The 27,540-nt window shown below is 49.3% G+C and overlaps 29 non-coding genes across 29 annotated transcripts; 17 read left to right on the top strand and 12 right to left on the bottom strand.

The window, feature by feature from the left end:
* Positions 1–15,050: 15,050 nt before the first annotated feature.
* Trnas-cga (transfer RNA serine (anticodon CGA)) lies at positions 15,051–15,124 on the bottom strand. The gene has a single exon. It is a non-coding gene; the product is annotated as a tRNA-Ser (tRNA).
* Positions 15,125–15,352: 228 nt separating this feature from the next.
* Trnas-cga (transfer RNA serine (anticodon CGA)) lies at positions 15,353–15,426 on the bottom strand. Its single transcript has one exon. It is a non-coding gene; the product is annotated as a tRNA-Ser (tRNA).
* A 228-nt stretch (positions 15,427–15,654) lies between these two features.
* On the bottom strand, positions 15,655–15,728 carry Trnas-cga (transfer RNA serine (anticodon CGA)). Its single transcript has one exon. It is a non-coding gene; the product is annotated as a tRNA-Ser (tRNA).
* A 228-nt stretch (positions 15,729–15,956) lies between these two features.
* Trnas-cga (transfer RNA serine (anticodon CGA)) lies at positions 15,957–16,030 on the bottom strand. The gene has a single exon. It is a non-coding gene; the product is annotated as a tRNA-Ser (tRNA).
* Positions 16,031–16,258: 228 nt separating this feature from the next.
* On the bottom strand, positions 16,259–16,332 carry Trnas-cga (transfer RNA serine (anticodon CGA)). The gene has a single exon. It is a non-coding gene; the product is annotated as a tRNA-Ser (tRNA).
* A 228-nt stretch (positions 16,333–16,560) lies between these two features.
* Positions 16,561–16,634, bottom strand: Trnas-cga (transfer RNA serine (anticodon CGA)). The gene has a single exon. It is a non-coding gene; the product is annotated as a tRNA-Ser (tRNA).
* A 228-nt stretch (positions 16,635–16,862) lies between these two features.
* Positions 16,863–16,936, bottom strand: Trnas-cga (transfer RNA serine (anticodon CGA)). Its single transcript has one exon. It is a non-coding gene; the product is annotated as a tRNA-Ser (tRNA).
* Positions 16,937–17,164: 228 nt separating this feature from the next.
* Trnas-cga (transfer RNA serine (anticodon CGA)) lies at positions 17,165–17,238 on the bottom strand. Its single transcript has one exon. It is a non-coding gene; the product is annotated as a tRNA-Ser (tRNA).
* A 228-nt stretch (positions 17,239–17,466) lies between these two features.
* Positions 17,467–17,540, bottom strand: Trnas-cga (transfer RNA serine (anticodon CGA)). Its single transcript has one exon. It is a non-coding gene; the product is annotated as a tRNA-Ser (tRNA).
* Positions 17,541–17,768: 228 nt separating this feature from the next.
* Positions 17,769–17,842, bottom strand: Trnas-cga (transfer RNA serine (anticodon CGA)). Its single transcript has one exon. It is a non-coding gene; the product is annotated as a tRNA-Ser (tRNA).
* Positions 17,843–18,070: 228 nt separating this feature from the next.
* Positions 18,071–18,144, bottom strand: Trnas-cga (transfer RNA serine (anticodon CGA)). Its single transcript has one exon. It is a non-coding gene; the product is annotated as a tRNA-Ser (tRNA).
* Positions 18,145–18,976: 832 nt separating this feature from the next.
* Positions 18,977–19,050, bottom strand: Trnas-cga (transfer RNA serine (anticodon CGA)). The gene has a single exon. It is a non-coding gene; the product is annotated as a tRNA-Ser (tRNA).
* Positions 19,051–20,311: 1,261 nt separating this feature from the next.
* Positions 20,312–20,385, top strand: Trnas-cga (transfer RNA serine (anticodon CGA)). Its single transcript has one exon. It is a non-coding gene; the product is annotated as a tRNA-Ser (tRNA).
* A 228-nt stretch (positions 20,386–20,613) lies between these two features.
* Trnas-cga (transfer RNA serine (anticodon CGA)) lies at positions 20,614–20,687 on the top strand. The gene has a single exon. It is a non-coding gene; the product is annotated as a tRNA-Ser (tRNA).
* Positions 20,688–20,915: 228 nt separating this feature from the next.
* On the top strand, positions 20,916–20,989 carry Trnas-cga (transfer RNA serine (anticodon CGA)). Its single transcript has one exon. It is a non-coding gene; the product is annotated as a tRNA-Ser (tRNA).
* Positions 20,990–21,217: 228 nt separating this feature from the next.
* Positions 21,218–21,291, top strand: Trnas-uga (transfer RNA serine (anticodon UGA)). Its single transcript has one exon. It is a non-coding gene; the product is annotated as a tRNA-Ser (tRNA).
* A 228-nt stretch (positions 21,292–21,519) lies between these two features.
* Trnas-cga (transfer RNA serine (anticodon CGA)) lies at positions 21,520–21,593 on the top strand. The gene has a single exon. It is a non-coding gene; the product is annotated as a tRNA-Ser (tRNA).
* Positions 21,594–22,426: 833 nt separating this feature from the next.
* Trnas-cga (transfer RNA serine (anticodon CGA)) lies at positions 22,427–22,500 on the top strand. The gene has a single exon. It is a non-coding gene; the product is annotated as a tRNA-Ser (tRNA).
* A 228-nt stretch (positions 22,501–22,728) lies between these two features.
* Positions 22,729–22,802, top strand: Trnas-cga (transfer RNA serine (anticodon CGA)). The gene has a single exon. It is a non-coding gene; the product is annotated as a tRNA-Ser (tRNA).
* Positions 22,803–23,030: 228 nt separating this feature from the next.
* Positions 23,031–23,104, top strand: Trnas-cga (transfer RNA serine (anticodon CGA)). Its single transcript has one exon. It is a non-coding gene; the product is annotated as a tRNA-Ser (tRNA).
* Positions 23,105–23,634: 530 nt separating this feature from the next.
* Trnas-cga (transfer RNA serine (anticodon CGA)) lies at positions 23,635–23,708 on the top strand. The gene has a single exon. It is a non-coding gene; the product is annotated as a tRNA-Ser (tRNA).
* A 226-nt stretch (positions 23,709–23,934) lies between these two features.
* Trnas-cga (transfer RNA serine (anticodon CGA)) lies at positions 23,935–24,008 on the top strand. Its single transcript has one exon. It is a non-coding gene; the product is annotated as a tRNA-Ser (tRNA).
* Positions 24,009–24,236: 228 nt separating this feature from the next.
* Trnas-cga (transfer RNA serine (anticodon CGA)) lies at positions 24,237–24,310 on the top strand. The gene has a single exon. It is a non-coding gene; the product is annotated as a tRNA-Ser (tRNA).
* A 228-nt stretch (positions 24,311–24,538) lies between these two features.
* Positions 24,539–24,612, top strand: Trnas-cga (transfer RNA serine (anticodon CGA)). The gene has a single exon. It is a non-coding gene; the product is annotated as a tRNA-Ser (tRNA).
* A 228-nt stretch (positions 24,613–24,840) lies between these two features.
* Positions 24,841–24,914, top strand: Trnas-cga (transfer RNA serine (anticodon CGA)). The gene has a single exon. It is a non-coding gene; the product is annotated as a tRNA-Ser (tRNA).
* Positions 24,915–25,142: 228 nt separating this feature from the next.
* Positions 25,143–25,216, top strand: Trnas-cga (transfer RNA serine (anticodon CGA)). Its single transcript has one exon. It is a non-coding gene; the product is annotated as a tRNA-Ser (tRNA).
* A 228-nt stretch (positions 25,217–25,444) lies between these two features.
* Trnas-cga (transfer RNA serine (anticodon CGA)) lies at positions 25,445–25,518 on the top strand. Its single transcript has one exon. It is a non-coding gene; the product is annotated as a tRNA-Ser (tRNA).
* Positions 25,519–25,746: 228 nt separating this feature from the next.
* Trnas-cga (transfer RNA serine (anticodon CGA)) lies at positions 25,747–25,820 on the top strand. The gene has a single exon. It is a non-coding gene; the product is annotated as a tRNA-Ser (tRNA).
* A 228-nt stretch (positions 25,821–26,048) lies between these two features.
* Positions 26,049–26,122, top strand: Trnas-cga (transfer RNA serine (anticodon CGA)). Its single transcript has one exon. It is a non-coding gene; the product is annotated as a tRNA-Ser (tRNA).
* Positions 26,123–27,540: the final 1,418 nt, after the last annotated feature.

Raw genomic sequence — 27,540 nt, 5'->3', positions numbered from 1 at the left:
AGCTAATACGAGATTAGCCAAGACTAAAGCCTGCACCTTACCTTGCTACAGTTAAGCATCAGAGCATCTACAGTGAGAACTGGACGACGTAGACGTTGACAAAGAGTGAGGCGAGCGGCATGTAACTGTTAACATTGACAAAGGACAGCAACCTATGCCTGTTGACATCCAGTAAAAGACAGCATCATATACCTGTTAATAGCATGAAAGGACAGTGTCCTGTGATTGTTAATATCAAGAAAGGACAGCAGCCTTTGATTGTTGATAGTGAGAAAGACAGTGCCTATGCTTGTTAATAGCAAGAAAGAACGAAGGCCTGTGACTGTTGACAGCGAGTGAGGACAGTGGCCTATGTCAAGTGGTCTGTGTGGATATAGAGATCTGCCGGAATATTGACTTTTGGCATAAAATGTTATATAGTACTCATATCGATAACCATGGATGCATCTGCAAATATCCACAATAATACCAATTATCTTATTAAAAGTTGAGACAGTGTCAATATTGCGATTTTCATTTATGCATCACAAGCAGTCGATAATAAATTAGCACGTTAACATGGTTTACCATTATAGTGAGTTGGGACACACTTGATAAATGAACTTAGTGACTATTGACATTTAACAATATGTATATTTCATGACAACCTGTAACATAACTTCATTCAACTTTTCAGTGTTGAAGAAGCATTATGAATAAAATTTCACAAATCTCGTTTCAGTAATTATAAGTGAAAGTTATAACTTAAGGAATGTATCAAGGACATGACAGATGGTGTTATATTAAAACGAGGGCTTGTTTGACATCTACTTTCATAGTCTATGGAATGTTATTTACGAATTCTGACTTTTAACGGATGGAAATTCAGGCCAGGCGCAAGGCTGCTGTCAGAACTCCATGATCCCAAACGCGTTAAATTTGTTTACAGTATTTCAGTATTCAAACATGCAGAAACACTTGCAGATTGTAACAAGAAGTTATTGGCTAAAATATATGTGTTGTATTATCATTTCAGTGATACACAAGCTGCTATCAAGGTTGCTGACGTAAAAGTAAATACTAGATTATGGTTTGTCCTGTTCTGTTAATTCCCATAACCATTCCCTCACCAGTAGCCAGCATAAGTATATAACTCGCAACCTTCTGTCCGACAAAAAGCAACCTTTATCAGTCAGTAAACACTTCGAAATTTCTCATGGTTATCAGTTTTGTATGCTCACTCAGGTGAACCCAGAAAGCTCAAAGCTCCACACATGCTTTTGAACTCCTCTCTTCCATAAATAACAGAGAGTTCTTTGCTTCCAAAAAAGAGTAGCATTCCATAGCAGCTCTGAAAGAAGTTTCTGGAAAACTGGAAGAGTAAGTAGCGAATTTCTCTGGTAGAAAGAGAGAGGTTGCAAGTAGGTGTCCAGTGAACTTGACTCTTTCTTTTGCTTCGTAACTTATGACATCACATACTTCTTTTGCCTCCCGCAGTAGATTACACATCGATGTTCCATCTTCAGTTCTCCCTCTTTCATGCTACTCGTGTAAACCTGTTGAATTTTCTGCATTAAAATTAATCAAGAAACGAAAAACGCCAGGATTGGAAGATGATTCAGTCTCATCATATCCTCTAAGGGCAAGTTCCAACGCACCACAGAAACGAATACAGTTAATAATTAGATTGAATATGTACCTATTATCGGTAATGGTTGTGTAATACCATGGACATTCTGTACCCACTGTCTAATTGGGTAGCTATATTTACATTGCCTGGACTTGCCGTATTCAAAACGTTATTTACATAGTCTGAAGAAAGTTCGTGTTTTCTAATTTTGTCATGGATGTGTTGAATGTCACAGACTCCGTGTTTAGACCATGAAAGATCTCCTCCAAACAATAAACAAGGAAAACAAAATAAGGCATTTTTCATGTCATAACCACACAGCCATTCATGCTTGTTGTACAATTCAAAGTTAAATTTCCTACTGAATTGGCGACTTTTCGTTTTAACGGTCTGTGAAATTGTTAAAGCAGGAGTCGGCCTACCCAGCCTCTTAATTTCTTTCTTCAAACTTCCGTGAACTGATGGGTTCAGAGAGCTATGAAATTACCTGATTCATTATTTCACGTATTCACTTGTCGCTTGAGCCTCAAAATTCAGGTGTTAGCGCACGCTAAAATAACTAACACAGCGCACAGGAAATAGTTCGCTTGCATCTACACCTGAACTGGTAAGGTGGCGCGAGAATCCCACTTTGTTCGAAGACCCGATAGTTCTGTTTCCCTTCGGAAGAGTTCAGGCCCTCTTCTTGCGGCTGGCAGTGTGGCCCGGGTGAGGTGTTTATACACATAAGGCCCACATACGAGTACAGTGTTGCCTAGCGTTGCCCCCGCACCCGGCACCCCCTCTGATACACCCAATTCCGCGTTTGGAGCCACAGTGCAACACCCTGTCGCCGTCGGCACATTCCGTCCAACTCCGCTGCGTTCGGCATTTGGAGCCCGGGAATTTCAAAAGAGATAAACGGCGCGCTACTTCTCCACTAGTATAGAACGCTCAGAAGGCAAACACAGTTGAACAAAATTATTCCTTGGGGGTAGCGCAAACCTGCAAACCTATACAGGAGCGGCCCCTGAATTCAATCACCAACTTTTTGACGCCAGTGGGATGGATCTGTATGTCATACCACACCTATGACTGTCAATAGCAAACACAGACGCTAACATGTGACTATTGATAGTGAGGAAGGACAGTGGACTATCCATGATAACAACGAGCAAGGAAGATTTATAATGCCAATAGTGGGCATCGTCAGCATCCTGTGACGGATTATAGTGAACAAGTACGTGGGCTGTGTGTTGATACAGCACAACAGAGGGCAGCTAGCTGCGGCAAAACAATGGCCTGTGACTGTTAATGGGCTGGACAGTGGCATGTGGTTGTTGACAGAGAGAAAGGACAATGGCATGTGACTCTTGATATTGTGTGCAGGCAGTGGAATGTGACTATTGATAGTGACCAAGGAGTGTGTTGATAGCGAGCCAGGATGGGCCCGTGGCAGTTGGGAGCGACCCCGGAAGGAGAGCGGCCTGCGACAGTTGATAGCGAGCGGCGCAGTAGGCGGCGGCCGGTGACTGTCGAGAGACCGCGGTGGCTCTCGCATCGATTTTGCATTAGCCCGCCCCGTAGGCTGGTCCAGAGCGGCCGGTCTGCGCCGTTACATTTTTCCTCCCCCTGGGTGGCCCCGCGGCGCGGACGACTCGCTTTATTGTCGTGCCCGTGATGGCTCGATTTATTGCGCCGCAGCGAAACAGAGGAGAAAGGGGGGCGCGCAAAAAGAGCGCCGCGCCAGCCCAGGTAGCGACAGCTTCCGCCAGCCGTTCTTCACCGTTTAGAGCAGAAATCAAACGGTCCGTGTGCTGCTCCTCCCCATCCCCCACCCCCCGAACCCCGCAGGGGACACGGAAACTGATGAGTCGAATATTTTAGCGGCCGCGCGGATACCGAACTCGATTACGGAGGACTAAATGTATCGAGGGCCCGACTGCAGAATCCAACGCCGATTCATCAGTTAAATCTTTCTGCTGTATTTATTGCGCGACGAGATAAGAACTTGTCACGTTATAAAAAATGGCGTAGAGGGATAAAATGTTGGCGCCGAATGCAAAGTAATCCACCTCGTCCCCTTTTAGCGGCAGTGGCACCTTGCTCCGATGCTCGTTGAAGCGGACAGAGTACGTGATCGCGGAAAAAAAAGATACTTCTTCATCGTCTTTAAATTACCGTAGAATTAGTTCACGAAAGTGTGGAGACGATATTAATGGAACTGTAAATGAAGTTTAAAGCAAATATTGTGTAAGGGGTGGTGCAAAAGTTTCCGTTCGATGTCCATACAGTCCAGAATCGATATGCCAATCAGGCAAAACCGCCGCGATCGTTGGGGCAATCATCCTAACAGTGCGTCGTGCCAATCCCACTATCCTCTGTGCCCTCGGTGGCTCAGATGGATAGAGAGTCTGCCATGTAAGCAGGAGCTCCCGGGTTCGAGTCCCGGTCAGGGCACACATTATCACCTGTTCCCGTTGATATATATTAACGCCCGTCAGCAGCTGAAGGTATTAATATAATTCTAATTTCTTTACACGGAGGTGACAAAAATTATGGGATAAATCCTAACGTCGTGTCCGACCTTCTTTTGTCCGGCGTAATGCAGCATCTTGACGTGGCGTGGACTCAACAAGTTGTTGGAACTCCCCTACAGAAATATTGAACCAAGCTACCTCTATAGCCGCCCATAATTGCGAAAGTGATTTTGTGCACGAACTGAGCCTTCGATTATGTCTCATAAATGTTCGACTGGATTCATATCGGGCAATCTGGGTATCCAAATCATTCGCCCGAACGGTCCAGAATTTTCTTCAAACTAGTGGCGAACATTTATGGCCCATTGAACGGTCCATTGCCATCCATAGAAATTCCATCGTTAAACGGTTGCTAAAATGGTCATCAAGTAGCTGAACATAACCATTTTCAGGCAACAATTGGTCCAGATAGACCAGAAGACCCAGTCCTTTCCAAGTAAACACAGACCTCACCGTTATGGAGCGACCACCAGCACAGTGCCTTGTAGGTAACGTGGATTCATGACTTCGTGGGGTCTGCCCCACACTCGAACCCTGATACAAACATAAATTCGGGCTTATGTGACCAGACCACGGTTTTACAGTCGTCTAGCGTCCAACCAATATGCTCACGAGCCGAGGAGATTTGTTGTAAGCAAAGGCACCCGCGTCGGTCGTCTCCTGCCGTAGCCCATTAACGTCCAATTGATTTTCAATCAGATACATTCATCGTACGTCCCCGAAGGATTTCTGCGCTTATTTCACACAGTGTAACTTGTCTGTAAGCACTTGCAGGTCTACACAAATGTTCCCGGCGGGTAGGGGATTTTCACCTGCCTCGAGATGACTGGGTGTTTGTGATGTCCTCATCATTTCATGATCATTCATGAAAGTGGCGAAATTGGACTCAGAAAAGATTGGGAAACTGTATGGGTGCTGATAACCGCGCAGTTGAGCTCCCCACAAACCAACAATCATCATCATCATCATCATCATCATCGCAAATGCAGCTCTTCTCCGTCGTTAAGTGAAGCCGTCGGCCAATGTGTTGTGCATGGTGAGAGGCAATGCCCGAAATTTGGTATTCTCTCCACACTCTTTGAGGATCTTGGTATATTGAATTCTCTAACGATTTCCGAAATAGGATGTCCTATGCTTATAGCTGCGACTACCGCTCCGCGTTCTGAGTTTGTTAATTCAGTTCGTGCGGCCATAACCACGCCGAATACGTTTTCGCATGATTCACCTGAGTTCAAATGACGGCTCCGCCAACGCACTGCCCTTTTAGATTTTGTACCATCTGTATATATATGCATTGCTATCCCAGGGTTTTGACTCCTCAAATGAATTACAGATGGAGGCCCGAAAGCGGTTTTTTATTACTGCGGAGAACGTCGCGCTGAGGCGGTTGCCTGTAGAAGGTACCTTTGGTGACATCGTCGGAAGTTTGCTCCTTAAACGTCAGAAGCTAACCAAAGTACACTACTGGCCATTAAAATTGCTGCACCAAGAAGAAATGCAGATGATAAACGGGTATTCATTGCACAAATACACTCCTGGAAATGGAAAAAAGAACACATTGACACCGGTGTGTCAGACCCACCATACTTGCTCCGGACACTGCGAGAGGGCTGTACAAGCAATGATCACACGCACGGCACAGCGGACACACCAGGAACCGCGGTGTTGGCCGTCGAATGGCGCTAGCTGCGCAGCATTTGTGCACCGCCGCCGTCAGTGTCAGCCAGTTTCCCGTGGCATACGGAGCTCCATCGCAGTCTTTAACACTGGTAGCATGCCGCGACAGCGTGGACGTGAACCGTATGTGCATTTGACGGACTTTGAGCGAGGGCGTATAGTGGGCATGCGGGAGGCCGGGTGGACGTACCGCCGAATTGCTCAACACGTGGGGCGTGAGGTCTCCACAGTACATCGATGTTGTCGCCAGTGGTCGGCGGAAGGTGCACGTGCCCGTCGACCTGGGACCGGACCGCAGCGACGCACGGATGCACGCTAAGACCGTAGGATCCTACGCAGTGCCGTAGGGGACCGCACCGCCACTTCCCAGCAAATTAGGGACACTGTTGCTCCTGGGGTATCGGCGAGGACCATTCGCAACCGTCTCCATGAAGCTGGGCTACGGTCCCGCACACCGTTAGGCCGTCTTCCGCTCACGCCCCAACATCGTGCAGCCCGCCTCCAGTGGTGTCGCGACGGGCGTGAATGGAGGGACGAATGGAGACGTGTCGTCTTCAGCGATGAGAGTCGCTTCTGCCTTGGTGCCAATGATGGTCGTATGCGTGTTTGGCGCCGTGCAGGTGAGCGCCACAATCAGGACTGCATACGACCGAGGCACACAGGGCCAACACCCGGCATCATGGTGTGGGGAGCGATCTCCTACACTGGCCGTACACCACTGGTGATCGTCGAGGGGACATTGAATAGTGCACGGTACATCCAAACCGTCATCGAACCCATCGTTCTACCATTCCTAGACAGGCAAGGGAACTTGCTGTTCCAACAGGACAATGCACGTCCGCATGTATCCCGTGCCACCCAACGTGCTCTAGAAGGTGTAAGTCAACTACCCTGGCCAGCAAGATCTCCGGATCTGTCCCCCATTGAGCATGTTTGGGACTGGATGAAGCGTCGTCTCACGCGGTCTGCACGTCCAGCACGAACGCTGGTCCAACTGAGGCGCCAGGTGAAAATGGCATGGCAAGCCGTTCCACAGGACTACATCCAGAATCTCTACGATCGTCTCCATGGGAGAATAGCAGCCTGCATTGCTGCGAAAGGTGGATATACACTGTACTAGTGCCGACATTGTGCGTGCTCTGTTGCCTGTGTCTATGTGCCTGTGGTTCTGTCAGTGTGATCATGTGATGTATCTGACCCCAGGAATGTGTCAATAAAGTTTCCCCTTCCTGGGACAATGGATTCACGGTGTTCTTATTTCAATTTCCAGGAGTGTATATTATACTAGAACTGACATGCGATTACATTTTCATGCAATTTGGGTGCATAGATCCTCAGAAATCAGTACCCAGAACAACCACCTCTGGCTGTAATAACGGCCTTGATACGCCTGGGCATTGAGTTAAACAGAGCTTGGATGGCGTGTACAGGTACAGCTGCTCTTGCAGCTTCAACACATTACCACAATTCATCACGAGTAGTGACTGGCGTATTGTGACGAGCCAGTTGATGGGCCACCATTGACCAGACGTTTATAATTGGTGAGAGATCTGGAGACTGTGCTGGCCAGGGCAGCAGTGGAACATTTTCTGTATCAAGAAAGGCCCGTACAGGACCTGCAACATCCGGTCGTGCATTATCCTGCTGAAATGTAGGGTTTCACAGGGATCAAATGAAGGGTAGAGCCACGGCTCGTAACATATCTGAAATGTAACGTCCACTCTTCAATGTGCCGTCAATGCGAACTAGAGGTGACCGAGACATGTAACCAATGGCACCCCATACCACCACGCCGGGTGATACGCCAGTATGACGATGACGAATACAAGCTTCCAATGTGCGTTCATCGCGATGTCGCCAAACACGCATGCGACCATCATTATGCAGTAAACAGATCCTGGATTCATCCGAAAAGACGTTTTGCCATTCGTGCACCCAGGTTCGTCGTTGAGTACACCATCGCAGGCGCTCCTGTCTTTGATGCAGCGTAAATAGTAACCGCGGCCATGGTCTCCGAGCTGATAGTCCATGCTGCTGCAAACGTCGTCGAACTGTTCGTGCAGATGGTTGTTGTCTTGCAAACGTCCCCATCTGTTGACTCAGGGATCGAGACGTGGCTGCACGATCCGTTATAGCCATGAGGATAAGATGCCTGTCATCTCGACTGCTAGTGATACGAGGCCGTTGGGATCCTGCACGGCGTTCCGTATTACCCTCCTGAACCCACCGATTCCATATTCTGCTAACAGTCATTGCATCTCGACCAACGCGAGCAGCAATGTCGCGATACGATAAACCGCAATCGCGATAGGCTACAATCCGACCTTTACCAAAGTCGGAAAAGTGATGGTACGCGTTTCTCCTCCTTACACGAGGCATCACAACAACGTTTCACCAGGCAACGCCGGTCAACTGCTGTTTGTGTATAAGAAATCGGTTGGAAACTTTCCTCATGTCAGCACGTTGTAGGTGTCGCCACCGGCGCCAACCTTGTGTGAATGCTCTGAAAAGCTAATCATTTGCATATCACAGCATCTTCTTTCTGTCGGTTAAATTTCGCGTCTGTAGGACGTTATCTTCGTAGTGTAGCAATTTTAATGGCCAGTAGTGTAAATCAGACCACAACCCCTCTCATGGTCGCTAAGATTTCCTTGACTTTCCTTGCAGTTCTCAGAGTATTCTCGAATTTACCACGTTCTTTCAGACAATATTATAAAACCGATGAGTGACTTCCGTGAGCGGCGCATCGTCACAGTCTCTCGATTTTTTGCCAACTGAGATTACTGATGATTATGAACGGCTGACGAGCGTGCAGTTCTCCTGCTTTGGCGCGACTCGCCTTTGAGAGGTATTCTGGTGGGTGGGACACACTGGGGGACCTGCCTCTCTCCGCACAACAATGAACGGCTCAGAGAGGCCGGTGGCTGGTGCCAGGGGAGGCGGCGCCCCGCCGGAAGTCCATCAAGTGATACGGCGGGCCTCGGAAATTACCGCCGGCCAGTAAGTAGCCATTACGGCCTGTCCGCCCGCCGCATTGATTCTCCACAGCAGCACGTCGACCCCCGTAGCAACAGCAGCAGCGGGGGGTAGCGTCACCGCACAGTGCTTACCTGGCAGCGACGACAGTAGCTCCCAGGGTGTACTTTGGGCTGGGATGAGATAAGAGCGGCCTTCAGATGATACGCATGTACGAGACTTACACCGAGGTAATGAAACTCATGGAGTAGCGATTTGCACATTTACAGATGGCAGTAGTATCGAGTGCACAAGCCACAAAAAGGCAGTGAAATGTGGGAGCTATCGATTGAACTCAGATGTTTCATGCGAAACAGGTCTTCCTGTTAACTAATACATTGTGGCAGCACGAGGGAAGTTAACAGACTTTGAACGTGGAATAGTAGTTTGAGCGAGAAGCATGGGAGATTACATTTCGGAAATCGTTAGGGAATTCAGATTCCGAGATGAACAGCGTGATGTGTGCGCCGAGAATACCAAATTTCAGGCATTACCTCTCACCACGGCAACGCAGTGGCCGACGGACTTCACTAAACTACAGAGTGCAGTGGAGTTTCCATAGCGCTTTCAGTGCTAACTGAGAAGCAGCACTACGTGAAACAACCGCAGAAATCAGTGTGCGACGTGCGACGAATGTATCAGTTAGGACAGTGCGGCGAAATTTGGTGTTAATGTGCTATGACAGCAGACGACCGTCGCGCGTGCATTTTCTAACAGCACGACGTCGTCTGCAGCGTCTCTCGCAGAATCGTGACCATATCTGTTGGACCCTACACGACTGAAAAACCGTGGCCTAATCAGATGAGTCCCAATTTCAGTCGGTAAGAGAGTATGGCAGGGTTCGAGTGTGGCACAGGTCCCACGAAGCCACGGGCCGAAGTTTTCAATAAGACACTGTGCAAGCTGGTTGTGGCTTAATAATGGCTTGGGCTATTTTTACATGGAATGGTCCAAATGAATCGATCATTGTCTATAAATCATATGTATGTGTACACAAAGACCATTTGCAACCATTCGTAGGCTTCATGTTTCAAAACAACGATTTCACATCACTGGGCCACAATTGTTCGCCACTGGTTTGAAAATCCCAGGTGTCACACACTGCAGCCATTCACCATAATGGTCCCTAGTTTGCGATTAACTGACGAAAAAAATTCTAAATTTTTTTGTGATGCTCAGTAGCGTTAAAAAGTGGAGTAATGTAGTCGGTAGCCGGCCGAAGTGGCCGTGCGGTTAAAGGCGCTGCAGTCTGGAACCGCAGGACCGCTACGGTCGCAGGTTCGAATCCTGCCTCGGGCATGGATGTTTGTGATGTCCTTAGGTTAGTTAGGTTTAACTAGTTCTAAGTTCTAGGGGACTAATGACCTCAGCAGTTGAGTCCCATAGTGCTCAGAGCCATTTGAACCATTTTTTTTTTTTTTGAATGTAGTCGGTTTGCGTGGTAAAATGGGTAAGCTAACATCTTAACTTGTCGGAGGTCAAGTGTTCGAATCTCGTCAGGTGCACAACTGTCTTTTTTATTTTTAAATCTTTATCTAAATTACTTCGATAACTATCATCATTCAGTTAAATGGTTTAAAAGTAATTTTTTGTTTCTGTTCAGTTGTCACATCTTTTTCATCAACATACGAAATATTTAATTTGTTCCAATTTTTTCGTTACATCATTGGTTTTCCAGTCGTAATTTTTGTGAATATGAATTGAATTACATTTATCTATTATGATATTCAGTTATTTGAAAATTCCGATCTATCAGTTAAAAAACAAAAGACGAAATTATATATTTACATTTGTGCAATGGTGTGGAAAGTGTATTTCTGTTACAAAATGTGGAATTTTTTTGTACGATAACCGTCACACAAACATTTAAAATATAACCTAAATACCTATTGCATTATGGATAAAATAGTGCAGATAAAAATTTAAATGAAATTCGGCTTTGTAAGTGAAACGATATTCAAGCAAAATGAGAAACAGATATAATGTGGACGAAAAAACAGGGTGATAAAACAAAGGAAATAAGTCGAAATTAATACATAAAATCAATTAAAATCAGATAAAGAAAGATTTCAAGTGGAGAAAGAATGATAGAGAGAGAAAAAAACAAATGACGAAGTTAATATTCTGATTAAAATATGTGACAAAGAAATGGAATTAAAAAATTACGTTTAAATTAATTAACTGGATAAAAAAAATGTTCAAAGTCATTTCGATAAAGATTTAAAAATAGAAAAATAATGCATCTGATGAAATTCGAACCCACAACCTACTCCATCCAAAGCTTATATTCAATTCTTTTTGTTTCTTTCTTTTTACTTTTATTTTGTTCCTAATAGTTCGTTGCATTTGTTCGTGGTGGACGTTCCATGACGTATGTTCAAGTTCATCGTTGATCCGTTCACTCAGTTTTTTTGTGACAGAGGGCAGGTAACCCTCTGATCGAACACACTGAGCTACCATGCCGGCGCCACTTACACCACACAACACAATGTAGTTTTTTTTAACACTATTGAGTGTCACACAAAAATTCAATTTTTTTTTTCGTCAGTTATTCGCACACGAGGGCCCACCACGGTGAACGTGGTTCACGGGATCTTAGACTGCATCACCGTACAGACAGTTTATCTCACCGCTAGGGATCTCTCCTTGTAAGTAAATGAACTGAGAATTGTGAAAATTATTCATATTGTGAGCGTGTGGGTGCTATTCTGTCATTCTGCGCAACGGATTAATCTGAGATGTACCCTTTACCCTGTGGCTTCTGCAAGATGCAATTTCCACCCCCACACTACTACAGAAGTCAGACAGACGCTCCTAACGTTCTAAAGAGAAATGCCTGAAAAACTTTCAGCAATAAATATCTTCTGGAGTCGCCCGCTGTAAGGAAATGACACAAAAATTCACAAAATTTCTTGCGTAACTAGTGGGACACTTGGGTACAGAAGTAGTGCTAGTTAGTGTAAGTAAAACATGGAACTAACGAAAATTATTATTTATTTAGCTAAAATTCTGCGAAATCACAATGGCACTTTTAGTTATGAACTGAACAAGTTACTTCCGGGTTCTTTTCGGAATGTGAAGTTACCTCTCAAGGATAGGATTCGCTGATGAAGTTTCTATACAAAGTTTAAGATTTTTATTGACTTGCCAGAATGGCTGAGAGCCGCGCCTACTCAACTTGAATAATTATCCGTTAGAGTGTTGCTAGGTACGGTCGAGGCTGTCGAGTGTGAAATGCAGTAAAGGGTACTGTTGTGGAGGAAATATGGGGCTCGCAAGAGCTGTAGCGCACAATACCGCGAGCTGCGATGACTGCTGTCTGCGCCGCTCGCTGCTGACAAATTAGATAACTCTCGTTCTATCGGGGTTGACCTTCGACAATCAAACTCTCCCTACACCTTGATCAAGTCAAGGACTCCTATTCAGCACAACTATTGGCGTGGTACATCGGTCAGATAACCAGTCCACCGTGACGCTACTCAAAAATTCGGTCGCAGGCGTTTAACTCTGTCCATTCACACCGCACAATAAGTGTGGCGGCCAACACAGTGAACAACGCTTAATCGCAAGGACTCTATACTGAGTCGCACTCCGATTCGTTCTCGACAGAGGTGCTCTCCCAGTGAAGTACTGAGAAGAGACTTTTTCCTCGCACTTTGAGTACACGTACGAGCGCACACGCTCTCGTTACGTGTTTTCGCTCCAAGAGCGACAACGGAACGGCCCCTCTCCACGCCAGATGTATATCTTTTGGTCTCTTCCATTACTCTTTCAGCTCAAGGCGTCAGGAATATCGTCTTCCAATCTTCTAAAACGGGAGAATGACGTTTCGTTTAAGGCGACCAATCCGGAAATCTGTAGCATCGGCGTTTGGCGTTTGCTGTCTCCCGATGAAAACCTCTGAAACTGCGTGCTATGTTTGTAAAGAATGCGTAGGCTGGGCGCTCCCATACAATGTAGCGGAATTTGCTTTTAAGCCGAACACGGGGTCATTCTTCCTTTCACTCGGGCAAACGCTGTCTGCTCTACAGGCAGTCACCGTCCAACGTCGATAGGTTGACTCGTCCTCTGAAGGGACCGGCCTCCTGGTGTGCGGTTGCCTCTCCCGAACTAAAAGCTTTTGTGACCGTCGTGTCTTGAATGTGTGTGTGTACGCCAGCCTCGAGTATTTCAACCACGGTGCGCATTTGCGATTTACTTGTTATTTGCATATCGTTTACATGAATTCGTACAACATTGACTTTATCTTATCAAGTTTGGGTTCGAATGAAGCGTCTTGATGTGCGGAATATGATTGTGAGGGCGGAATATGTAAGCAGTGAAGGTCAGGAGACCACGACGTCTTACAATATATGGTGGCAAAATGTTGCATCCTGAGCGCTCAGTAAGCATACTGGAAACGACGCCCGCATCACTTCCACACCTACAAGCGCACACACGTCTCGAGTGAGGACGGCTATTGCCAAATGGAGCGAAATTTGCCGCCTAGCCCCTTGCCAATGATCGAACGGGGCCGGCTCTCTACGACTACTGCGGTGCTGGAAGCCAGCCTCGCCGCTGGAGCGGTCCGCTGACGTGTGGCGTGTAGGTTGCGGCTGGCAGGAGGACGCTCGGTGGCGATTCTGCGCAGCCGGCGGCGGGACCCGCCGAATCGCATTTCATCGCAGCGCACACCGCCGCGCCGGCCGTAATGTCATTTTCACGGCTGCTGAAAATTTCAGCCGCGCCATTACTCGCCCAGACGGGGCACTTCCCGCTGGAACGGCGCACTAACTCCCGGCGACGCGCGGCAGCGCGCGGTTGTTACTGCTGCATTATCTGCCCGGCGACTCTCTCTCCGCCTCCCTGCGCGTTGCATACATTCCCAGAGCTGAGCTGCGAAACGCTCTAGAACCGCCGGCGGCGTCGCCGTGTCCGCCAGAACAATCGCACAAAGTCGCTCGCTTCGCTACTGTGCCCCGAACTCTCGAGCACTCGAGAACACTATCGTGAAGATTTTAACCTGTGGCAGATTTGGATCGTAGTTGTACCCCTGCACACGAGACGTACAATCACGGAGACTGATTGTCTACGATCTGGTCTCATAAGCTATTCCGACAGGCTCTTCACTGTTGTTAGACATCATACCAAAAAGCTTCATTTGGAAGAAACGATATTGTGCAGAAATGGCATAACCGTTGTCGTAGCAAGGGGAGGCCACGACTTTGGGATCACAGATTTACTTCAAACTTTGCACCCTTTAGTAGGCCATTAAAACAACATAAATGCGCAAGTAGTAAAGTGCACTACTCTGGCAATTCCGAGAAAATCGCAAGAGAAGTTTTACGCATTTGTTATGTAACCTTTGCATCTGTGCTGAATATTAGAATTCATGGTGGTCGAGTGGTAACCGTTGGAGCTTCGTAAGACGAACGTGTATGAAGCGACTTCTGCTCATACTTAATTTGCATAAAGTCTTAGTGAATGTCATGTTTTTTGACTACTTACTATTTTCAATTATATCTATGTGGTGTGCGTACTGTAAGACCTTCGGTACACACACCATCAGATTATTTGACTTGTCGCTCTAACGAAGTAGGCGAGTGTCAGCAATGTGTTACGTGGTCTTATCGTGGCGTGTTTATCTTCTGCTGTTAGGTCAGATGATAGAAATGCCACTTGCACGCTTAGAGTAGCAGATTGACAGTGACCAACTGATTCTGGATGCTGTTTACAATTGACAATCTGAAGTTCCTTTGGTCTTGGTACATTAATCTTATTCTCACATATCTCTGATACTTGACAAAAGTGTCTATTCATTTATCTTCATGGCTATGTACAGAGATATGGTAATCTTATTAGGTGCAGACTGAAACTTGACTATAGACTGGTACAGACTAATGCAGACTGGTACAGACAAATGCAGACTGACTAAGCGGAGGCCTGTACACTCTTTATAATACCTCACACGTTCAGGTATCACTGCGCGAGTGTGATCCGTGAGGAGAAAAGGTTCTACGTTAGCAACAATCTCATTGGCTGCGTTACATATTAATACGCGGATCGACGGAAGCAGAATCTGGTCCATCTCTAAGGCAGCGCCATCTCGTAGTGCGGAGATGGACGAGCGTTGCGCCTGCGCTGTTGTGCTTAGCAGGGCGCGCTCTAGTGGGAAAGTCGTGCACGCGCTGACTACGCAGAACTATGTACACAACAATCTAACTGAAACTTCCTGGCAGATTAAAACTGCGTGCGCCGACCGAGACTCGAACTCGGGACCTTTGCCTTTCGCGGGCAAGTGCTCTACCAACTGAGCTACCGAAGCACGACTCACGCCCGGCCCTCACAGCTTTACTTCTGCCAGTACCTCGTCTCCTACCTTCCAAACTTTACAGAAGCTCTCCTGCGAACCATGCAGAACTAGCACTCCTGAAAGAAAGGATATTGCGGAGACATGGCTTAGCCACAGCCTGGGGGATGTTTCCAGAATGAGATTTTCACTCTGCAGCGGAGTGTGCGCTGATATGAAACTTCCTGGCAGATTAAAACTGCGTGCGCCGACCGAGACTCGAACTCGGGACCTTTGCCTTTCGCGGGCAAGTGCTCTACCAACTGAGCTACCGAAGCACGACTCACGCCCGGCCCTCACAGCTTTACTTCTGCCAGTACCTCGTCTCCTACCTTCCAAACTTTACAGAAGCTCTCCTGCGAACCATGCAGAACTAGCACTCCTGAAAGAAAGGATATTGCGGAGACATGGCTTAGCCACAGCCTGGGGGATGTTTCCAGAATGAGATTTTCACTCTGCAGCGGAGTGTGCGCTGATATGAAACTTCCTGGCAGATTAAAACTGCGTGCGCCGACCGAGACTCGAACTCGGGACCTTTGCCTTTCGCGGGCAAGTGCTCTACCAACTGAGCTACCGAAGCACGACTCACGCCCGGCCCTCACAGCTTTACTTCTGCCAGTACCTCGTCTCCTACCTTCCAAACTTTACAGAAGCTCTCCTGCGAACCATGCAGAACTAGCACTCCTGAAAGAAAGGATATTGCGGAGACATGGCTTAGCCACAGCCTGGGGGATGTTTCCAGAATGAGATTTTCACTCTGCAGCGGAGTGTGCGCTGATATGAAACTTCCTGGCAGATTAAAACTGCGTGCGCCGACCGAGACTCGAACTCGGGACCTTTGCCTTTCGCGGGCAAGTGCTCTACCAACTGAGCTACCGAAGCACGACTCACGCCCGGCCCTCACAGCTTTACTTCTGCCAGTACCTCGTCTCCTACCTTCCAAACTTTACAGAAGCTCTCCTGCGAACCATGCAGAACTAGCACTCCTGAAAGAAAGGATATTGCGGAGACATGGATTAGCCACAGCCTGGGGGATGTTTCCAGAATGAGATTTTCACTCTGCAGCGGAGTGTGCGCTGATATGAAACTTCCTGGCAGATTAAAACTGCGTGCGCCGACCGAGACTCGAACTCGGGACCTTTGCCTTTCGCGGGCAAGTGCTCTACCAACTGAGCTACCGAAGCACGACTCACGCCCGGCCCTCACAGCTTTACTTCTGCCAGTACCTCGTCTCCTACCTTCCAAACTTTACAGAAGCTCTCCTGCGAACCATGCAGAACTAGCACTCCTGAAAGAAAGGATATTGCGGAGACATGGCTTAGCCACAGCCTGGGGGATGTTTCCAGAATGAGATTTTCACTCTGCAGCGGAGTGTGCGCTGATATGAAACTTCCTGGCAGATTAAAACTGCGTGCACCGACCGAGACTCGAACTCGGGACCTTTGCCTTTCGCGGGCAAGTGCTCTACCAACTGAGCTACCGAAGCACGACTCACGCCCGGCCCTCACAGCTTTACTTCTGCCAGTACCTCGTCTCCTACCTTCCAAACTTTACAGAAGCTCTCCTGCGAACCATGCAGAACTAGCACTCCTGAAAGAAAGGATATTGCGGAGACATGGCTTAGCCACAGCCTGGGGGATGTTTCCAGAATGAGATTTTCACTCTGCAGCGGAGTGTGCGCTGATATGAAACTTCCTGGCAGATTAAAACTGCGTGCGCCGACCGAGACTCGAACTCGGGACCTTTGCCTTTCGCGGGCAAGTGCTCTACCAACTGAGCTACCGAAGCACGACTCACGCCCGGGCCTCACAGCTTTACTTCTGCCAGTACCTCGTCTCCTACCTTCCAAACTTTACAGAAGCTCTCCTGCGAACCATGCAGAACTAGCACTCCTGAAAGAAAGGATATTGCGGAGACATGGATTAGCCACAGCCTGGGGGATGTTTCCAGAATGAGATTTTCACTCTGCAGCGGAGTGTGCGCTGATATGAAACTTCCTGGCAGATTAAAACTGCGTGCGCCGACCGAGACTCGAACTCGGGACCTTTGCCTTTCGCGGGCAAGTGCTCTACCAACTGAGCTACCGAAGCACGACTCACGCCCGGCCCTCACAGCTTTACTTCTGCCAGTACCTCGTCTCCTACCTTCCAAACTTTACAGAAGCTCTCCTGCGAACCATGCAGAACTAGCACTCCTGAAAGAAAGGATATTGCGGAGACATGGCTTAGCCACAGCCTGGGGGATGTTTCCAGAATGAGATTTTCACTCTGCAGCGGAGTGTGCGCTGATATGAAACTTCCTGGCAGATTAAAACTGCGTGCACCGACCGAGACTCGAACTCGGGACCTTTGCCTTTCGCGGGCAAGTGCTCTACCAACTGAGCTACCGAAGCACGACTCACGCCCGGCCCTCACAGCTTTACTTCTGCCAGTACCTCGTCTCCTACCTTCCAAACTTTACAGAAGCTCTCCTGCGAACCATGCAGAACTAGCACTCCTGAAAGAAAGGATATTGCGGAGACATGGCTTAGCCACAGCCTGGGGGATGTTTCCAGAATGAGATTTTCACTCTGCAGCGGAGTGTGCGCTGATATGAAACTTCCTGGCAGATTAAAACTGCGTGCGCCGACCGAGACTCGAACTCGGGACCTTTGCCTTTCGCGGGCAAGTGCTCTACCAACTGAGCTACCGAAGCACGACTCACGCCCGGCCCTCACAGCTTTACTTCTGCCAGTACCTCGTCTCCTACCTTCCAAACTTTACAGAAGCTCTCCTGCGAACCATGCAGAACTAGCACTCCTGAAAGAAATGATATTGCGGAGACATGGCTTAGCCACAGCCTGGGGGATGTTTCCAGAATGAGATTTTCACTCTGCAGCGGAGTGTGCGCTGATATGAAACTTCCTGGCAGATTAAAACTGCGTGCGCCGACCGAGACTCGAACTCGGGACCTTTGCCTTTCGCGGGCAAGTGCTCTACCAACTGAGCTACCGAAGCACGACTCACGCCCGGCCCTCACAGCTTTACTTCTGCCAGTACCTCGTCTCCTACCTTCCAAACTTTACAGAAGCTCTCCTGCGAACCATGCAGAACTAGCACTCCTGAAAGAAAGGATATTGCGGAGACATGGCTTAGCCACAGCCTGGGGGATGCTTCCAGAATGAGATTTTCACTCTGCAGCGGAGTGTGCGCTGATATGAAACTTCCTGGCAGATTAAAACTGCGTGCGCCGACCGAGACTCGAACTCGGGACCTTTGCCTTTCGCGGGCAAGTGCTCTACCAACTGAGCTAGCGAAGCACGACTCACGCCCGGCCCTCACAGCTTTACTTCTGCCAGTACCTCGTCTCCTACCTTCCAAACTTTACAGAAGCTCTCCTGCGAACCATGCAGAACTAGCACTCCTGAAAGAAAGGATATTGCGGAGACATGGCTTAGCCACAGCCTGGGGGATGTTTCCAGAATGAGATTTTCACTCTGCAGCGGAGTGTGCGCTGATATGAAACTTCCTGGCAGATTAAAACTGCGTGCGCCGACCGAGACTCGAACTCGGGACCTTTGCCTTTCGCGGGCAAGTGCTCTACCAACTGAGCTAGCGAAGCACGACTCACGCCCGGCCCTCACAGCTTTACTTCTGCCAGTACCTCGTCTCCTACCTTCCAAACTTTACAGAAGCTCTCCTGCGAACCATGCAGAACTAGCACTCCTGAAAGAAAGGATATTGCGGAGACATGGCTTAGCCACAGCCTGGGGGATGTTTCCAGAATGAGATTTTCACTCTGCAGCGGAGTGTGCGCTGATATGAAACTTCCTGGCAGATTAAAACTGCGTGCACCGACCGAGACTCGAACTCGGGACCTTTGCCTTTCGCGGGCAAGTGCTCTACCAACTGAGCTACCGAAGCACTACTCACGCCCGGCCCTCACAGCTTTACTTCTGCCAGTACCTCGTCTCCTACCTTCCAAACTTTACAGAAGCTCTCCTGCGAACCATGCAGAACTAGCACTCCTGAAAGAAAGGATATTGCGGGGACATGGCTTAGCCACAGCCTGGGGGATGTTTCCAGAATGAGATTTTCACTCTGCAGCGGAGTGTGCGCTGATATGAAACTTCCTGGCAGATTAAAACTGCGTGCGCCGACCGAGACTCGAACTCTGCAACAGTTCTGCATGGTTCGCAGGAGAGCTTCTGTAAAGTTTGGAAGGTAGGAGACGAGGTACTGGCAGAAGTAAAGCTGTGAGGGCCGGGCGTGAGTCGTGCTTCGGTAGATCAGTTGGTAGAGCACTTGCCCGCGAAAGGCAAAGGTCCCGAGTTCGAGTCTCGGTCGGTGCACGCAGTTTTAATCTGCGAGGAAGTTTCATATCAGCGCACACTCCGCTGCAGAGTGAAAATCTCATTCTGGAAACATCCCCCAGGCTGTGGCTAAGCCACGTCTCCGCAATATCCTTTCTTTCAGGAGTGCTAGTTCTGCATGGTTCGCAGGAGAGCTTCTGTAAAGTTTGGAAGGTAGGAGACGAGGTACTGGCAGAAGTAAAGCTGTGAGGGCCGGGCGTGAGTCGTGCTTCGGTAGCTCAGTTGGTAGAGCACTTGCCCGCGAAAGGCAAAGGTCCCGAGTTCGAGTCTCGGTCGGCTGCACGCAGTTTTAATCTGCCAGGAAGTTTCATATCAGCGCACACTCCGCTGCAGAGTGAAAATCTCATTCTGGAAACATCCCCCAGGCTGTGGCTAAGCCATGTCTCCGCAATATCCTTTCTTTCAGGAGTGCTAGTTCTGCATGGTTCGCAGGAGAGCTTCTGTAAAGTTTGGAAGGTAGGAGACGAGGTACTGGCAGAAGTAAAGCTGTGAGGGCCGGGCGTGAGTCGTGTTTCGGTAGCTCAGTTGGTAGAGCACTTGCCCGCGAAAGGCAAAGGTCCCGAGTTCGAGTCTCGGTCGGCGCACGCAGTTTTAATCTGCCAGGAAGTTTCATATCAGCGCACACTCCGCTGCAGAGTGAAAATCTCATTCTGGAAAAATCCCCCAGGCTGTGGCTAAGCCATGTCTCCGCAATATCCTTTCTTTCAGGAGTGCTAGTTCTGCATGGTTCGCAGGAGAGCTTCTGTAAAGTTTGGAAGGTAGGAGACGAGGTACTGGCAGAAGTAAAGCTGTGAGGGCCGGGCGTGAGTCGTGCTTCGGTAGCTCAGTTGGTAGAGCACTTGCCCGCGAAAGGCAAAGGTCCCGAGTTCGAGTCTCGGTCGGCGCACGCAGTTTTAATCTGCCAGGAAGTTTCATATCAGCGCACACTCCGCTGCAGAGTGAAAATCTCATTCTGGAAACAACCCCCAGGCTGTGGCTAAGCCATGTCTCCGCAATATCCTTTCTTTCAGGAGTGCTAGTTCTGCATGGTTCGCAGGAGAGCTTCTGTAAAGTTTGGAAGGTAGGAGACGAGGTACTGGCAGAAGTAAAGCTGTGAGGGCCGGGCGTGAGTCGTGCTTCGGTAGCTCAGTTGGTAGAGCACTTGCCCGCGAAAGGCAAAGGTCCCGAGTTCGAGTCTCGGTCGGCGCACGCAGTTTTAATCTGCCAGGAAGTTTCATATCAGCGCACACTCCGCTGCAGAGTGAAAATCTCATTCTGGAAACATCCCCCAGGCTGTGGCTAAGCCATGTCTCCGCAATATCCTTTCTTTCAGGAGTGCTAGTTCTGCATGGTTCGCAGGAGAGCTTCTGTAAAGTTTGGAAGGTAGGAGACGAGGTACTGGCAGAAGTAAAGCTGTGAGGGCCGGGCGTGAGTCGTGCTTCGGTAGCTCAGTTGGTAGAGCACTTGCCCGCGAAAGGCAAAGGTCCCGAGTTCGAGTCTCGGTCGGCGCACGCAGTTTTAATCTGCCAGGAAGTTTCATATCAGCGCACACTCCGCTGCAGAGTGAAAATCTCATTCTGGAAACATCCCCCAGGCTGTGGCTAAGCCATGTCTCCGCAATATCCTTTCTTTCAGGAGTGCTAGTTCTGCATGGTTCGCAGGAGAGCTTCTGTAAAGTTTGGAAGGTAGGAGACGAGGTACTGGCAGAAGTAAAGCTGTGAGGGCCGGGCGTGAGTCGTGCTTCGGTAGCTCAGTTGGTAGAGCACTTGCCCGTGAAAGGCAAAGGTCCCGAGTTCGAGTCTCGGTCGGCGCACGCAGTTTTAATCTGCCAGGAAGTTTCATATCAGCGCACACTCCGCTGCAGAGTGAAAATCTCATTCTGGAAACATCCCCCAGGCTGTGGCTAAGCCATGTCTCCGCAATATCCTTTCTTTCAGGAGTGCTAGTTCTGCATGGTTCGCAGGAGAGCTTCTGTAAAGTTTGGAAGGTAGGAGACGAGGTACTGGCAGAAGTAAAGCTGTGAGGGCCGGGCGTGAGTCGTGCTTCGGTAGCTCAGTTGGTAGAGCACTTGCCCGCGAAAGGCAAAGGTCCCGAGTTCGAGTCTCGGTCGGCGCACGCAGTTTTAATCTGCCAGGAAGTTTCATATCAGCGCACACTCCGCTGCAGAGTGAAAATCTCATTCTGGAAACATCCCCCAGGCTGTGGCTAAGCCACGTCTCCGCAATATCCTTTCTTTCTGGAGTGCTAGTTCTGCATGGTTCGCAGGAGAGCTTCTGTAAAGTTTGGAAGGTAGGAGACGAGGTACTGGCAGAAGTAAAGCTGTGAGGGCCGGGCGTGAGTCGTGCTTCGGTAGCTCAGTTGGTAGAGCACTTGCCCGCGAAAGGCAAAGGTCCCGAGTTCGAGTCTCGGTCGGCTGCACGCAGTTTTAATCTGCCAGGAAGTTTCATATCAGCGCACACTCCGCTGCGGAGTGAAAATCTCATTCTGGAAACATCCCCCAGGCTGTGGCTAAGCCATGTCTCCGCAATATCCTTTCTTTCAGGAGTGCTAGTTCTGCATGGTTCGCAGGAGAGCTTCTGTAAAGTTTGGAAGGTAGGAGACGAGGTACTGGCAGAAGTAAAGCTGTGAGGGCCGGGCGTGAGTCGTGTTTCGGTAGCTCAGTTGGTAGAGCACTTGCCCGCGAAAGGCAAAGGTCCCGAGTTCGAGTCTCGGTCGGCGCACGCAGTTTTAATCTGCCAGGAAGTTTCATATCAGCGCACACTCCGCTGCAGAGTGAAAATCTCATTCTGGAAACATCCCCCAGGCTGTGGCTAAGCCATGTCTCCGCAATATCATTTCTTTCAGGAGTGCTAGTTCTGCATGGTTCGCAGGAGAGCTTCTGTAAAGTTTGGAAGGTAGGAGACGAGGTACTGGCAGAAGTAAAGCTGTGAGGGCCGGGCGTGAGTCGTGCTTCGGTAGCTCAGTTGGTAGAGCACTTGCCCGCGAAAGGCAAAGGTCCCGAGTTCGAGTCTCGGTCGGCGCACGCAGTTTTAATCTGCCAGGAAGTTTCATATCAGCGCACACTCCGCTGCAGAGTGAAAATCTCATTCTGGAAACATCCCCCAGGCTGTGGCTAAGCCATGTCTCCGCAATATCCTTTCTTTCAGGAGTGCTAGTTCTGCATGGTTCGCAGGAGAGCTTCTGTAAAGTTTGGAAGGTAGGAGACGAGGTACTGGCAGAAGTAAAGCTGTGAGGGCCGGGCGTGAGTCGTGCTTCGGTAGCTCAGTTGGTAGAGCACTTGCCCGCGAAAGGCAAAGGTCCCGAGTTCGAGTCTCGGTCGGCGCACGCAGTTTTAATCTGCCAGGAAGTTTCATATCAGCGCACACTCCGCTGCAGAGTGAAAATCTCATTCTGGAAACATCCCCCAGGCTGTGGCTAATCCATGTCTCCGCAATATCCTTTCTTTCAGGAGTGCTAGTTCTGCATGGTTCGCAGGAGAGCTTCTGTAAAGTTTGGAAGGTAGGAGACGAGGTACTGGCAGAAGTAAAGCTGTGAGGGCCGGGCGTGAGTCGTGCTTCGGTAGCTCAGTTGGTAGAGCACTTGCCCGCGAAAGGCAAAGGTCCCGAGTTCGAGTCTCGGTCGGCGCACGCAGTTTTAATCTGCCAGGAAGTTTCATATCAGCGCACACTCCGCTGCAGAGTGAAAATCTCATTCTGGAAACATCCCCCAGGCTGTGGCTAAGCCATGTCTCCGCAATATCCTTTCTTTCAGGAGTGCTAGTTCTGCATGGTTCGCAGGAGAGCTTCTGTAAAGTTTGGAAGGTAGGAGACGAGGTACTGGCAGAAGTAAAGCTGTGAGGGCCGGGCGTGAGTCGTGCTTCGCTAGCTCAGTTGGTAGAGCACTTGCCCGCGAAAGGCAAAGGTCCCGAGTTCGAGTCTCGGTCGGCGCACGCAGTTTTAATCTGCCAGGAAGTTTCATATCAGCGCACACTCCGCTGCAGAGTGAAAATCTCATTCTGGAAACATCCCCCAGGCTGTGGCTAAGCCATGTCTCCGCAATATCCTTTCTTTCAGGAGTGCTAGTTCTGCATGGTTCGCAGGAGAGCTTCTGTAAAGTTTGGAAGGTAGGAGACGAGGTACTGGCAGAAGTAAAGCTGTGAGGGCCGGGCGTGAGTCGTGCTTCGGTAGCTCAGTTGGTAGAGCACTTGCCCGCGAAAGGCAAAGGTCCCGAGTTCGAGTCTCGGTCGGCGCACGCAGTTAATCTGCCAGGAAGTTTCATATCAGCGCACACTCCGCTGCAGAGTGAAAATCTCATTCTGGAAACATCCCCCAGGCTGTGGCTAAGCCATGTCTCCGCAATATCCTTTCTTTCAGGAGTGCTAGTTCTGCATGGTTCGCAGGAGAGCTTCTGTAAAGTTTGGAAGGTAGGAGACGAGGTACTGGCAGAAGTAAAGCTGTGAGGGCCGGGCGTGAGTCGTGCTTCGGTAGCTCAGTTGGTAGAGCACTTGCCCGCGAAAGGCAAAGGTCCCGAGTTCGAGTCTCGGTCGGCGCACGCAGTTTTAATCTGCCAGGAAGTTTCATATCAGCGCACACTCCGCTGCAGAGTGAAAATCTCATTCTGGAAACATCCCCCAGGCTGTGGCTAAGCCATGTCTCCGCAATATCCTTTCTTTCAGGAGTGCTAGTTCTGCATGGTTCGCAGGAGAGCTTCTGTAAAGTTTGGAAGGTAGGAGACGAGGTACTGGCAGAAGTAAAGCTGTGAGGGCCGGGCGTGAGTCGTGCTTCGGTAGCTCAGTTGGTAGAGCACTTGCCCGCGAAAGGCAAAGGTCCCGAGTTCGAGTCTCGGTCGGCGCACGCAGTTTTAATCTGCCAGGAAGTTTCATATCAGCGCACACTCCGCTGCAGAGTGAAAATCTCATTCTGGAAACATCCCCCAGGCTGTGGCTAAGCCATGTCTCCGCAATATCCTTTCTTTCAGGAGTGCTAGTTCTGCATGGTTCGCAGGAGAGCTTCTGTAAAGTTTGGAAGGTAGGAGACGAGGTACTGGCAGAAGTAAAGCTGTGAGGGCCGGGCGTGAGTCGTGCTTCGGTAGCTCAGTTGGTAGAGCACTTGCCCGCGAAAGGCAAAGGTCCCGAGTTCGAGTCTCGGTCGGCGCACGCAGTTTTAATCTGCCAGGAAGTTTCATATCAGCGCACACTCCGCTGCAGAGTGAAAATCTCATTCTGGAAACATCCCCCAGGCTGTGGCTAAGCCATGTCTCCGCAATATCCTTTCTTTCAGGAGTGCTAGTTCTGCATGGTTCGCAGGAGAGCTTCTGTAAAGTTTGGAAGGTAGGAGACGAGGTACTGGCAGAAGTAAAGCTGTGAGGGCCGGGCGTGAGTCGTGCTTCGGTAGCTCAGTTGGTAGAGCACTTGCCCGCGAAAGGCAAAGGTCCCGAGTTCGAGTCTCGGTCGGCGCACGCAGTTTTAATCTGCCAGGAAGTTTCATATCAGCGCACACTCCGCTGCAGAGTGAAAATCTCATTCTGGAAACATCCCCCAGGCTGTGGCTAAGCCATGTCTCCGCAATATCCTTTCTTTCAGGAGTGCTAGTTCTGCATGGTTCGCAGGAGAGCTTCTGTAAAGTTTGGAAGGTAGGAGACGAGGTACTGGCAGAAGTAAAGCTGTGAGGGCCGGGCGTGAGTCGTGCTTCGGTAGCTCAGTTGGTAGAGCACTTGCCCGCGAAAGGCAAAGGTCCCGAGTTCGAGTCTCGGTCGGCGCACGCAGTTTTAATCTGCCAGGAAGTTTCATATCAGCGCACACTCCGCTGCAGAGTGAAAATCTCATTCTGGAAACATCCCCCAGGCTGTGGCTAATCCATGTCTCCGCAATATCCTTTCTTTCAGGAGTGCTAGTTCTGCATGGTTCGCAGGAGAGCTTCTGTAAAGTTTGGAAGGTAGGAGACGAGGTACTGGCAGAAGTAAAGCTGTGAGGGCCGGGCGTGAGTCGTGCTTCGGTAGCTCAGTTGGTAGAGCACTTGCCCGCGAAAGGCAAAGGTCCCGAGTTCGAGTCTCGGTCGGCGCACGCAGTTTTAATCTGCCAGGAAGTTTCATATCAGCGCACACTCCGCTGCAGAGTGAAAATCTCATTCTGGAAACATCCCCCAGGCTGTGGCTAATCCATGTCTCCGCAATATCCTTTCTTTCAGGAGTGCTAGTTCTGCATGGTTCGCAGGAGAGCTTCTGTAAAGTTTGGAAGGTAGGAGACGAGGTACTGGCAGAAGTAAAGCTGTGAGGGCCGGGCGTGAGTCGTGCTTCGGTAGCTCAGTTGGTAGAGCACTTGCCTGCGAAAGGCAAAGGTCCCGAGTTCGAGTCTCGGTCGGCGCACGCAGTTTTAATCTGCCAGGAAGTTTCATATCAGCGCACACTCCGCTGCAGAGTGAAAATCTCATTCTGGAAACATCCCCCAGGCTGTGGCTAAGCCATGTCTCCGCAATATCCTTTCTTTCAGGAGTGCTAGTTCTGCATGGTTCGCAGGAGAGCTTCTGTAAAGTTTGGAAGGTAGGAGACGAGGTACTGGCAGAAGTAAAGCTGTGAGGGCCGGGCGTGAGTCGTGCTTCGGTAGCTCAGTTGGTAGAGCACTTGCCCGCGAAAGGCAAAGGTCCCGAGTTCGAGTCTCGGTCGGCGCACGCAGTTTTAATCTGCCAGGAAGTTTCATATCAGCGCACACTCCGCTGCAGAGTGAAAATCTCATTCTGGGAACAATCTAACTGTTAGAACAAACATATCTATAACTATGGCGTCAGTGACCGGGAGTTCCCAGGCGCCCAGGCGGAAGTTGAGCCGCCAAGTGCAAGTCTTACTGAGCGTGACGGGACGTTGGGCGACTTGCGTGTCGACAATGGGGATGAAATTATGATGAGGATAGCACAACACCGAGACCCTGAGGGGAGAAAATCTCCCACCCCAGAAGGGAATCGATCCCTGGTCCCCGTGCGTGGCATTCCAACGCCCTGACTATTTTTATTTTTTTTAACGTGGAACAGGAAGGCAGGGTAAACAAACAACAAACAATCTTTATTCGTACAGTTTTGCTGCCCTAGGCATAAGAAAAGTATCGAGACAGCAAAAACAATTTGGAAATCATAAAATCAATGTAAAGGCCACCCTTTTTCTTTTTACATGAATAAAGTAAATGACAATCCTAGTCACAGGTGGGAGTGAAAACGAAGTTATCATCTGCATCACAATCCCTGCAGCACGTGGTGTCCCATCATGAATCTGGTATTCAGCCATATAATCTTCATCATACCTGTCATTGTCGGCGGCATGTATTTCTTCGGTGTAACCGTTCAGCTATTGGGGCAGAGAAGTAAATAAAGAAGGGCACACAGAGGTTTCCTGAAAATGTATGCCTGTCATGATTTGCGAAATTCTTTATACTTGCCATCTGGTAAGGTACCTGCGTCTACTTTGCACCTCAACGCTTCGAGCTGCAGACACACAGGCAGGCCGTATGTGGCATTTAACCTGCGTAGCGGTGGGGCTTTGCTAATGCAGCAAGAACATATATGCACCGTCGCCTCATACATGTTCGTCTTACGCAGCTCAGCGCTAACCACTTGACCACCATGAACTCTAATGCCCGGCACCTACGCACAGCTACATCAGTTACATAATAGACACATAAAACTTCTCTTACGATTTTGTCGGAATTACCAGAGTAGTGCATCTTACTGTTGGCATATTATGTCGTTTTAATGGCCTACTAAAGGTGTGCAAAGTTCGAAGTAAATCTGTGACCCCAGCGTCGTGGCCTTCCCTTGCAAGTCGTAGGTGTTTCTTTCTGGAATGAATTTTCCGCACGTATGAGGGAGAACTATGAAGTTTGGAAAGTAGAGGAGAGATAGTGGGGGAAGTACAGCTGTAAGGCGGCTACGGAGACGTGTCTCGTAGAGCATTTACCCTCGAAAGGCAAAGACTGCGGGTTCGAATCCTAGTCTGGCACATAGTTCGTCTGCCAGGAAGTTTCTGATCCGCGGACACTCCGCTGCATAGTGAAAATAGCTACACAACAAGCGATATACGGTATGTATACTAGAATGTG

Source organism: Schistocerca nitens, chromosome 6, assembly GCF_023898315.1.
Source record: "Schistocerca nitens isolate TAMUIC-IGC-003100 chromosome 6, iqSchNite1.1, whole genome shotgun sequence".
Classification (NCBI taxonomy): Eukaryota; Metazoa; Arthropoda; class Insecta; order Orthoptera; family Acrididae; genus Schistocerca; species Schistocerca nitens.
The sequence above is the reverse complement of the archived record's forward strand: the minus strand, read 5'-3'. Positions and strand labels throughout refer to the sequence as shown.